Source organism: Rhinopithecus roxellana, chromosome 3 (assembly GCF_007565055.1).
Source record: "Rhinopithecus roxellana isolate Shanxi Qingling chromosome 3, ASM756505v1, whole genome shotgun sequence".
In the NCBI taxonomy this organism is placed as follows: Eukaryota; Metazoa; Chordata; class Mammalia; order Primates; family Cercopithecidae; genus Rhinopithecus; species Rhinopithecus roxellana.
In genome coordinates, this window is record NC_044551.1 from 50,280,001 (window position 1) to 50,290,343 (window position 10,343).

At 54.6% G+C, this 10,343-nt stretch overlaps 1 non-coding gene and 1 pseudogene across 1 annotated transcript; both read right to left on the reverse strand.

The window, feature by feature from the left end:
* Positions 1-79: 79 nt before the first annotated feature.
* On the reverse strand, positions 80-9,994 carry LOC104679158 (annotated as a pseudogene).
* TRNAV-AAC lies at positions 2,822-2,894 on the reverse strand. The gene has a single exon. It is a non-coding gene; the product is annotated as a tRNA-Val (tRNA).
* Positions 9,995-10,343: the final 349 nt, after the last annotated feature.

Sequence of the window (10,343 nt, forward strand, 5' to 3'; positions counted from 1 at the left end):
TGACGCACCCAGCTATGTGGCCTCCTCTTGACACTGTGCGGAGCGCTTTGGTTGGGCAACACATTGTGAAGGTTAAAATTCAGTGTGTCTCCATCCATGAGATCATTCCAAAAGGAGATTTGGATTCCACGTCACAATCCCAGTGCTCAGTGAGTATGCTGTCCAAGTCACTTGGGAGCCTCCCCTGGTGGAGAAGGCTAGGCTCATTCTGCCATAGCCACTGCAGAATTAGAACCATGACCACATTAGTGCGCATCGTGATGTTCTGGCTGAGAACCCGGCTGTTGGGTTGGGCTACCCCAGGATCCGCTGGTGTCACAATGTCATGGGGAGGAGAGTCAGAAGTCAGCAACTCCTCCAGGAGTCCTGCTGCACAGTTAGAGGCGGACTCACAGCTCCATAACTTGATTTGTGGTCCTGGAGCGTTTGCATAGCCATCTGTGGCAAAGGGCTCATGGAGGACCGGCCCTACGTCTATATTTTGCAGTTTGGTTGGGTAAATTCAGACTGGTGTTTGGTGGCACAAATGAGTAGCGTGGCGTCTGCTGCACCACGGAGCCAGGTGCCGACTGGGTCGACACAGTTAATGATGTTGGTGACGAGATAAGATTGAGATCACCCAAAAAGTTTTCCATGTTTCAGGATTGCTTGTCTCAGACTGGGTAGAGAAGGGGGCATCTTTGCCGCAAATGGCGGGTACCCCGCAGAATGCACGTCCCCAACTCCAAGATCATCTCCTTTGGCTATAATGGGTGAAAGTCTCCCAGTAATAGTACTAGCAATTGAGCTAGCTCCAGGGCGAAATGTACTCCAGCTATCAAAGTCATCATTGGTGTGAGAGCCAGGACTTGCAGGCCTTTTGGAAAACTGGGGTCCAGGGCTGTCTCCGGCATTCCCCTGGCTAGACTGCAGGGGTGCTTTTTTTCGTGGCAGCTGGGCTTGGGCTCTGAGCACATTTGCTGTTGTCCATGGATGCACCTCTTGTCCTAAGAGATCTCCCATTCTTTCCACCCTCTGGATCCAGCATCCACCAAGCACTTTTTCCAGTTCCTTCATTCGGAGCGCGAGTCAACTTGCTGTGTAGGAACAGAAGATGAGGAAGTGAATTACTGCAGCCAGCCGAGCTGTTGCTGTCGCCCTCATCCTTGAAGCAGGGCACGCTCTTGACCATCCACTCGCAGATCTGCCACAGCGCGAGCCGCTTCTCCGCCGAGCTCTGGACTGCCTGGTGCTGAGGTCGGCGTGGGACAGGTTGCGCCACGCGTTGCAATGGGAGGAGCTGCTCCTGCGCTGCTGCCCCGCGAGCGACCCGCGGTGGCGGGGGTCCCGTGTGGGTGCGGCGGCAGCAAGGAGTGCAGGCCGCCCGCCTCGGGCCCTGGAGGTCCCCGCACAGCCCCCGGGGGCGGCGTCCCGGCGTCAGTGGAAGTCCTCGCTGTCCTCCAGCAGGCTCAAGTTGCTCACGAAGTCCGCGCTGACGGCGCGGGGCTGGAGGTGGCCGCGTGGGACCCGCGGAACTCCCGCCGGGGCAGCAGCTGGAAAACCGGGTCGACCTCCGCCCCCACACGGGGCTGCGGCCCTGGGTTCCCCTCCCCTCACCTCCCCTCCCCTCACCTCCCCTCGCCTCCCCTCCCGTCCTCTCCCGTCGCATCCCCTCCCCTCCCTTCCTCTAGCCTCCCCCAGCTGCTGGCGGGCGGAGGGAACGGGGAACGGGGAGAGCAAAGCACTGGGCAGAGCTGTAGGGGGCGCGAAGAGGAGGCGAAGATTCGGAGGAACCAGGTAGGTGCCGCGGGCGGACAAAGAAACTGGGAGTCAGGCGGGGGGCGGTGGAAGCGCTAGCCCAGAACTGAGCCCGGCGGGGCCGTGCACTGCGAGGCTGTTTGGGGTTCGCTGCGCGGACTGGACGGCTGGTCGGAACCCCCGGGCCGGGGCGGATCCGGGCAGAGCGGGCGCCACGCTCCAGCGGACGGGGCTGTGGACAGAAGGACGGACGGACCCCACGGGCCGTGGCTCTCCCCGGAGGCGCGCCCTCTGCGCTGCTGCCTGTGGAGTGCTGCGCGGAGGCTGCAGGACTCCGCGGCCGCCCGACTGACGGGTCTATCCTGGTTTATTTGTTTTTATCTTTCTTTAAGGTGAGTGTGTAGGAGGCTTCCCCTCCTCTCACGCCGGCTCCCCAAAGGCGGCTGTCCTGGGTGACTTTCTGAGTGACCCCCAAAGCAAATCCCGAGGCCTGCGCTTCGCGAATCTTCTCTGCCAGGGCGCTGGTGGAGCCGTTTCCCAGCCGTTTCCTCTGGCCCAGCGAATCCTGCTGGAAGGCGGTGGTTCTACCATGCCCTGCGGATTCGCCCGAAGGCCTTGTTGGCTGAGGGACCCTAGGGATGTTGTATAACGAAGGAAAACGTATAAATACCTTCCAGGAAAAAGGTAGTGTGGCCGAGCTGTGTAAGGCGCTGGATTAAGGCTCCAGTCTCTTCAGACGCGTGAGTTCGAATCCCACCGCTGCCAGCTTGGTGTGATTTTTTTCATTTTGTCCCCTCACGGCTTACAAAAAGTGGATTCGTTGGAACTCGCCTTGGGCCATACCTGGATCGGGGATTCCATTTGGCAGCCGTCCAGTGGACGGGCTTTGTGCGGACTTGGCCCGCTCTGTTGTCCACAGCAAGTGAGGTACCTTCAGTTCTTCCTAGGTGCCAATGGTTGAGGTGGAAAGGCAACGGAATAGATACCCTCTTTCCTCTTAACAAGGTAGAGATAGCGATGGGGTGTTCTAGGCTAGCCTTCAGTGTAATAAATTTGAAGCAATAAGGTGAAAAGTAGAAGAAATTGTTTCCATCCAGTTTCGAAGTGGGGACCTTTTACGTGTTAGGCGAACGTGATAACCACTACACTACGGAAACCTGCTTGGGACCCTTATGCCATCATAATGAGTCACCAGTTCTGAGCTTCTTCCATGGGTCCCTTTAAGCCTGACTAATGGGCATGAGCACATAAGAAAAGGACGTTTCAGCACTTGGAAGGCTGAGACAGGAGGACAGCTGGAGCCCAGGAGGTGGAGGCTGCACTGAGGTGTGATTGCACCACTGCACTCCAGTCTGGAAGACAGAGCAAGACCCTGTCTGGAAAGAAAGGAAAGACAGAAAAGATAAAAAGAGAAACAAGAAAAGGAAGTTTTCATGCCCAGTGTGGTGGCCTAAGTGGGCATGGGAGTCCTGAGAGAGGACGTGGTGGTGACTGCATAGAGAGGTGATGTAGCAGCAGAAAAAATCCTAAGTGTAGTGGCTCACGCCTGTAATCCCAGCAATTTGTGAGGCTGAGACGGGTGGATCACTTGAGTTCAGGAGTTCAAGACAAGCCTGGCCAACATGGTGAAACCCCATCTCTATTAAAAATACAAAACCTAGTTGGGCATGGGGGCACCGGCCTGTGGTCTCAGCTACTTGGGAGGCTGAGGCAGGAGAATTGCTTGAACCAGGGAGATGGAGGTTGCAGTGAGCCGAGATTGTTCCACTGCACCCCAGCAGGGCGACAGAGTGAGACTCTGTTAAAAAAAAAAAAAAAAAAAAAAAAAAAAGACACTCTCCTACATTTATCTTTGAAAACTTTTAAATTTTAACTTGTATGTTTAAGTGTAAATTATATTTCATATTAATTTTTTGTTATAGTGTGAGGATTGGATTAAGGTTAATTTCTTTCCCCTATGGATGCCCAGTTGTTCCTGAACCATTTGGTGCGAACACTTTCGTTTCCACATTGAATTGCTTTGGTGCCTTTGGTAGAACCAAATAACTGTCTTTGTGGGCCCAAACTTTTTGTTCATTTTTGCTTTTCAATTAAAAATTTCAAATAGGCCAGGCATGGTGGCTCACCCGTGTAATCCCAGCACTTTCGTAGGCTGAGGCAGGAGGATTGCTTGAGGCCAGGAGTTGGAGACCAGCCTGGGCAACATAGCAAGTCCACGTCTCTACAAACACATTTTTAAAAGTTAGCATGATGGTGTATGCTTGTCGTCCCACCTACTCAGGAGGCTGAGGCAGGAGGATTGCTTGGACCCAGGAGGCCAAAGCTGCAGTGAAATGTAATCACACCAGTGCACTGCAACCTGGGGGATAGAGTGAATCCCTGTGTCCAAATAAATAGATAAAATAAATAAAATTTTGCACCGTGTGAATATACCATGTTTTGTTTATCCATTCATCCATGGATGAACGTTTACATTGTTTCCACTTTTAATTAATTTATTTATTTTGAGGCAGATTCTCACTCTCTTGCCCAGTCAGGAATACAGTGGTGTCATCGTAGCTCACTGCAACCTCTGCCTCCTGAGTTCAAGTTACCTTCCCACCTCAGCTTCGCAAGTAGCTGGAACCATAGGCACATACTGCCATGCCTGGCTAATTTTTGTATTTTTTTGTAGAGATGGGTTTGTTATGTTGCCCAGGCTGGTCTGGAACTCTTGGCCTCAAGCAATCCACCCACTGTAGCCTCCCAGAGTGCTGGGATTACAGGTGTGAGCCACCTTGCCTAGCCTTTGTTTCCACTTTTTCTTTTGCTATGATGAATAATGATACTGTATGCATTTTGTGTACAATTTTTTACATGAACACATGTTTTCCATTATCTTGTCTATACACCTAGGAGTGGAATTGATGAATTGTATAGTAACCCTGTGTTTAACTTTTTGGCATAGCAAAGTGAAACTTGCAACCTAGCAATTCTGCAGAAAAGGCACATCAATACGGACAGAAAGCAGATCGCTGGTTGTCTAGGCCTGAGGACAACAGCCAGGATTGGCTGCAGACAGGCACGCAGGAGATCTTTACTGCAAGGGAACTGTTCTAAAAGCAGATTGTGGTGATGCTTGCAGAACTCTATGCAGTGACTAAAAACTCACAGTTGAGCTGTATACTTACCATGAGTGGATTTCATTGTATTGAATTGTACCCCCAATAAAGCTGTTATAGAATGCTAAAACATAAAACCAAAGCCCCATACACAACAATGAGATAGTGTTTCCCAGGGAACAGCTCAGGTGACAGTTGCATTGTGCAATACTTAATGCTCTAATGCAGCCCTGGAAGGGGCTGGGATGCAGGCAACTGAAGCTGGGAGGGGAGTGATGGAAGTCATCCAATCTAAAACTGCCAGAATGGAGACCTTGCCAAGAGATGCATTTAAAAAACGAAAAGTAGTGCGTATTACAGAAACGGAATGAAGGTCGGTCATGTGACCCAGTTTAGGGTCAATACGGGTGTGTCCACCCAATAGTGTGTGTCTGCAGGCAGCGCCAACGAGTGCTGCTGTGTTTTGTGTGTGATGTGCAAAGTACTGGTCCTTGAGGAGACAGGGCGCTCACTTTCATTTTCCACAACTGTCTTTTAAAATCTAAGGCGAGAGGCCAGGCGCGGTGGCTCACGCCTGTAATCCCAGCACTTTGGGAGGCCGAGGTGGGCGGATCACGAGGTCAGAAGATCCAGACCATCCTGGCTAACATGGTGAAACCCTGTCTCTACTAAAAATACAAAACCTAAGGCGAGCGTGGCGGCGGGCGCCTGTAGTCCCAGCTACTCGGGAGGCTGAGGCAGGAGAATGGCGTAAACCGGAGAGGTGGAGCAGTGAGCCGAGATCGCGCCACTGCACTCCACCTGGGCGACAGAGCAAGACTCTGTCTCAAAAAAAAAAAAAAAAAAAAAAAAAAAAAGTCTAAGGCGAGAAAAGCTTCTGTTGACGCGCTCTCGAGGCTTCAGGAGGGTCGTGGTGTTGAGTGTGCTGGCTTTGTACAGGGGCCGCCCGGGCGGGTCAGCTCCTCCGCTGGCTGTCGGGGTGCGAGTTACACAACCCCTGGAGGTCCTGGTTTCTCGTCTGTAGAATAGGGTGAGAGCAGCACCTTTCTCACAGGTGGATGACGAGGGTTAGAGCAATTAACACACGCACTAGCACTAAGAAAGACGGAAGAAACACTCACTGGATCTACAGCTGTGCCAAGGCAGCTCAGTTCCAGGCCCAGGGGACACAGCACGAAGGAAACAAAACGGATGGATCCTGCTCCCCAGAGGGGAAGGTTGGGGGTGAAGAAGAAGGGAAGACCGAGGCCGCACAGGCGGACAACGGTGGAGGGCACTGCGCGATGGAGAGGGGCCTCCGCCCAGGGAGATGTGGAAGAGGCGGCGCGAGGGCGCACGGAGCTCCAAGGGAAAGGCGGGTGCGGGGGCTGCAGGGGCTGCAGGGGCGGAGCAGGAGGCTGGGCGAGAACCGTGCGTACCCCCAGCAGCGGCAGGAAGGAGACAAGCCTGGATAGCCGGGCCTGTTTTCCGCAGCCTCGGCTTCTGGTTTGTGTTCGGGGAGAGCCCGCGTTCAGCCCCATCTCAGCGACTCCCGCTGCACCCGCTCCTCGTCCTCGGCTCCCGCCTTGGAAGCAGCGGCCTCTCGGCGCTTCCCCGAATCCGAACCTCCCTCCAGGGCTTGTTAACGTGAAAGTTTCTATCAGGGATTCAAGGAACCGCCTCTGGGCTGCCGCGGAGCGGGGAACATCCCTTGGGAAACGCAGCGCGTCCCCTGGTCGCGCCCAGGAACTTCTCGAGCCTGCGAGTCCGCTCGCGAGAGTCCCCCAGGCCGACGCCGCCCCAGCTCGCTCGCAGCTCGCCCGCCCGGGGAGAGGACCTGGAGCCTCAGCGGCTGGCCCGAAGCCAGGGGTCCCTGCACCTTCCCGCAATGGCTCCAGGGAGACCTGCCAGGCGCGCCTGAGCGCAGGGCGGCGCCGCTGTCCCCTCGCAGGAGAGGGAACTGCCTCTTTCTTCTGGATCTCTCCTCTGCCAGGAGTGGGGGTGGTACTGTCGCCCTAGTAGCCCCTACACAGCCCTAGACGCCGCCTCCCTGGATGGGCCAGCTATTGGGGAAACCCATCGGGGCCATCCCCTCTGAGGACTGGTCTGAGCACAGAGACATCCTGTGTGCTCCTTGGTTTCTCAAAACCCATCTGAGTGTAATTCTGTGTCCTGGATGGGGTGAGGCTGGAGCTCAGGGAGGGACAGCGTTGCTGAAGAGCTGCAGTGGTGGCATCTTCCCTCGGGCTTTCTGGAGAAGGCGCCTCTGAGCAGATGGGGCTTCAGACCCGGCTTCCTGTGAGCTGTGAGCCTGTGTGGGCAGCAGCCAGCCAGGCAGCCCTTCACCTGTGACTGGGAGGTGGCGCGGGGCTTGGGTTTCCTCGAGGTTTCACCCTGGGCATGGGCCTGGGAGTGCCAGGGCCGTCTGTGAAAACGTCTGGAGGAGTTTCCTAGGGCTGCCAGAACAAAATAGCCCAGCCTGGGCCTTCAACTACAGATGGTCATTTTCTCCCAGGTCTGAGGCTGTGAGTCCAAGATCAAGGCACCAGGAGGCTTGTTTCTGCGGAGGCTTCTCTTTTTGGCCTGCAGGTGGCCGCCTTCTCTCTGTGTCCACACGTGGTGTTTTGTCTGTGCACGTGCACCCATAAGATGGCCCCGTGTGTCCACATCTCCTCTTCTTCTAAGCAGATTGGATTGGGGTCCACCCTAGTGACCTCACTTTAGTGTAATCACCTCTTTCCAGGCTCTATCTCCATACACAGTGAAATTTTGGTGTACTGAGGTTTGGAGTTCTGAGATACGAATTTTCAGGGGACATAATTCCGCCCTAGCTAGGTCTTAAGGCAGAGTCAAAACTGCCAAGGGAGGCTCTGGCAGCTTTCACAAGTGGGACCATCCTGTGTCACCTTAGGCTAAAGGGAGGAAGTGATATTCTGGGGCTACTTGGCTGGTTGTTCTGATGCACCCAGGAGGAGAAATCAGGTTAGCTCTGTCTTTGCCAGCTTGGAAATCCATCTGGACTCAGTTGCACTGTTGCACAGACCTGGAGCTTGTCCCAACCTGGGCCCCGGACAGTTTGGGGACCTGCTCTGTGACTACAGATCAGCCACTCCCATCTCTGAACCAGTTTTCACATCAACAAAATGAGAGGGTGAATGAGATGATCTCAAAGGTCCCTGCTAACTCTAAACTCCCAGCTTTCCTGTCACTGAGATTTGGCAGGTTTCTCTTTCTTTCTTTCTTTCTTTCTTTCTTTCTTTCTTTCTTTCTTTCTTTCTTTCTTTTCTTCCTTTTTTTTGATAGATTCTCACTCTGTCACCCAGGGTGGGGTGCAGTGGTGCAATCTCAGGTCACTGCAACCTCCACCTTGGTGGGTCAATGAATTCCCACGCCACAACCACCAGAGTAGCTGGGATTACAGCCTTGCACCTCCATGCATGGCTAATTTTTATTAGGTTGGTGCAAAAGTAATTGCGGTTTTGATCATTACTTTAAATTAATAGTAGAGACGGGGTTTCGCCATGTTGGTCCTGAACTCCTGGCCTCATGTAATCTACCTGACTTGGCCTCCCAAAGTCCTGGGATTACAGGAGTGAGCCATCGCACCCGGCCTCAGATTCATCCTGTTTCTAAGATCTCTGCTGAATATCCCACCCTTCAGTAGGGTGAGTGAAGACTGAGATAAAGAGCCCATTTTCTGGGCTGCCTTTTAGTACAGGTGGAGAAGGTGGCCCATGTGACAGGAGATGGGGCACTCACCACCACACGCCCCCCCAGCACCCCCCTGGCATGGCTCTTCTTCCTGCCTCTTTGACCCCCTAGAGCCCTGGACCTGGGCTGCACCCGAGGGTGGCACCTCACCCTCCACACATGGCAGAGTGAAATGATAGCACCCTGGCCATGGCAGCACATGCTCACAGTCCCACCAGGACAGAACTGCTGGGAGCAGGGAGCGGTTGGAGTGGACCAAGGCTTTGGCCTATGGCAAGCCCTGAGCTCAGACGGGTGAAGGAGTTCATAGTTGTCTGTCATTAGAGTCATTCTGCCTCTGGCTCAGCTGCTCTGGGCTGGGCAAAGCTAGTCACTGTCTCAGAAGGACCCACAGGTTGTCCCAGAAGACAGGGAGGGCCTTGGGTAGACTGGGCCCTGCTTACTCCTCTCAGGACAGAGTCTGGATAAGTTGGCCAGAAAAGCCATGTCATCATTTGAGCTGGCCCTCAAAGACAAGAGCTCAAGGAGCAAAAGTGCAGATTGGTATAAATTGTCACAGTGTCCTGGAGGGGGACTCTGAGGTCACTTGGTCAAATGCCCACAGCATCTTCTAGGGAAATCAGGAGTTGAAGGCGGTGCTGCCTGTGGACCTCCCCCTCTGCTCTAGTTTCTTGGGGGAGGAGGGAGTGAGGAGGTTCCTAATCTGGGTCATGTCTGGAACCTCTTTCCTCCTGATCACCAGACTCTAGGCCCTGAGTTTGACAGTTTTCCCGTCCAAGCAGAGGCTAACAAGACTCCTGCTTTCATTTCCACCTAGGATTGGCGGGCACAAGGCCCTTCTTTGGTCTTTAAACTTATCCATGTCATTAAGCTCATTTATCTGTTCTCTGCTATGCGCACACTCAATCATGCCACCACCACTCCCGCCATGTCTGCCATGTTAGCAGGGCTGTGTGTGCCAGGGCACCTGGGTCTGTGAGGGTGCAGGCACCTCTAGACCATCAAACTCAACCGCATCTCCCTTTTCCCCCCTGGGCTCATCCACATGGCTGCCCACCCCCAATGATAATGGACGCCCTGGCCCCCCACCCCCAATGACAATGCACGTCTTGGCCCCCCACCCCTGGGGGTTTCTTGGGGACATCCTAGGTGTGATCTCACTGGGTCTGGGCTGCCCCCTCCTCACTGCCTCCTAGGAAGCCCCAGCCCCTGCTCACTTTTCAGTCATCAGGCCCTGGCTGTGTCTCCCACACATTCGGAGCCAGCCTCTCCCCTCATCCACCCGGGGCCCTTCCTCCTCCTTCTGAAACAGTCTGTCCAGCCCTGCACCTAGCGTGGGTTTGGACAAAGCCCCTGTATCCTTCTGAGCTCAGGGCCTGCCACAGGCCAAAGCCTTGGCCACCCCCGATGCTGCCCCCTGCTCCCTGCAGTTCTGTGCTGATGGGGCTGTGAGCATGTGCTACCATGGCCAGGGTGCTATCATTTCACTCTGGCATGTGTGGAGGGTGGGACCACACAGCCCCTGGGACAGCTCCAGGAAGGCCCTGCCTGCCCAGGTCACCCTCATGCAGGTCCCAGCAATGCGGACATCTGACAGTGAACACAGTGGATCTTGAGGAGACAGGTCAACCTCCCAGCACCCCAGAAACTCAGGCCTGGGAGTGGCTGTGGATTAGAGGGGAGGGCCTTGCCCACGGAAACATCAGGCCTTGGGCACTTTCCCACTGCAGCGCTCCCTGGAGGGCACCTGGGTGTGGCTTTTGAGGTCCCCAGAATCGCACCTATCCTCTGCCTGCAGGTGTTTCCCATTACCCT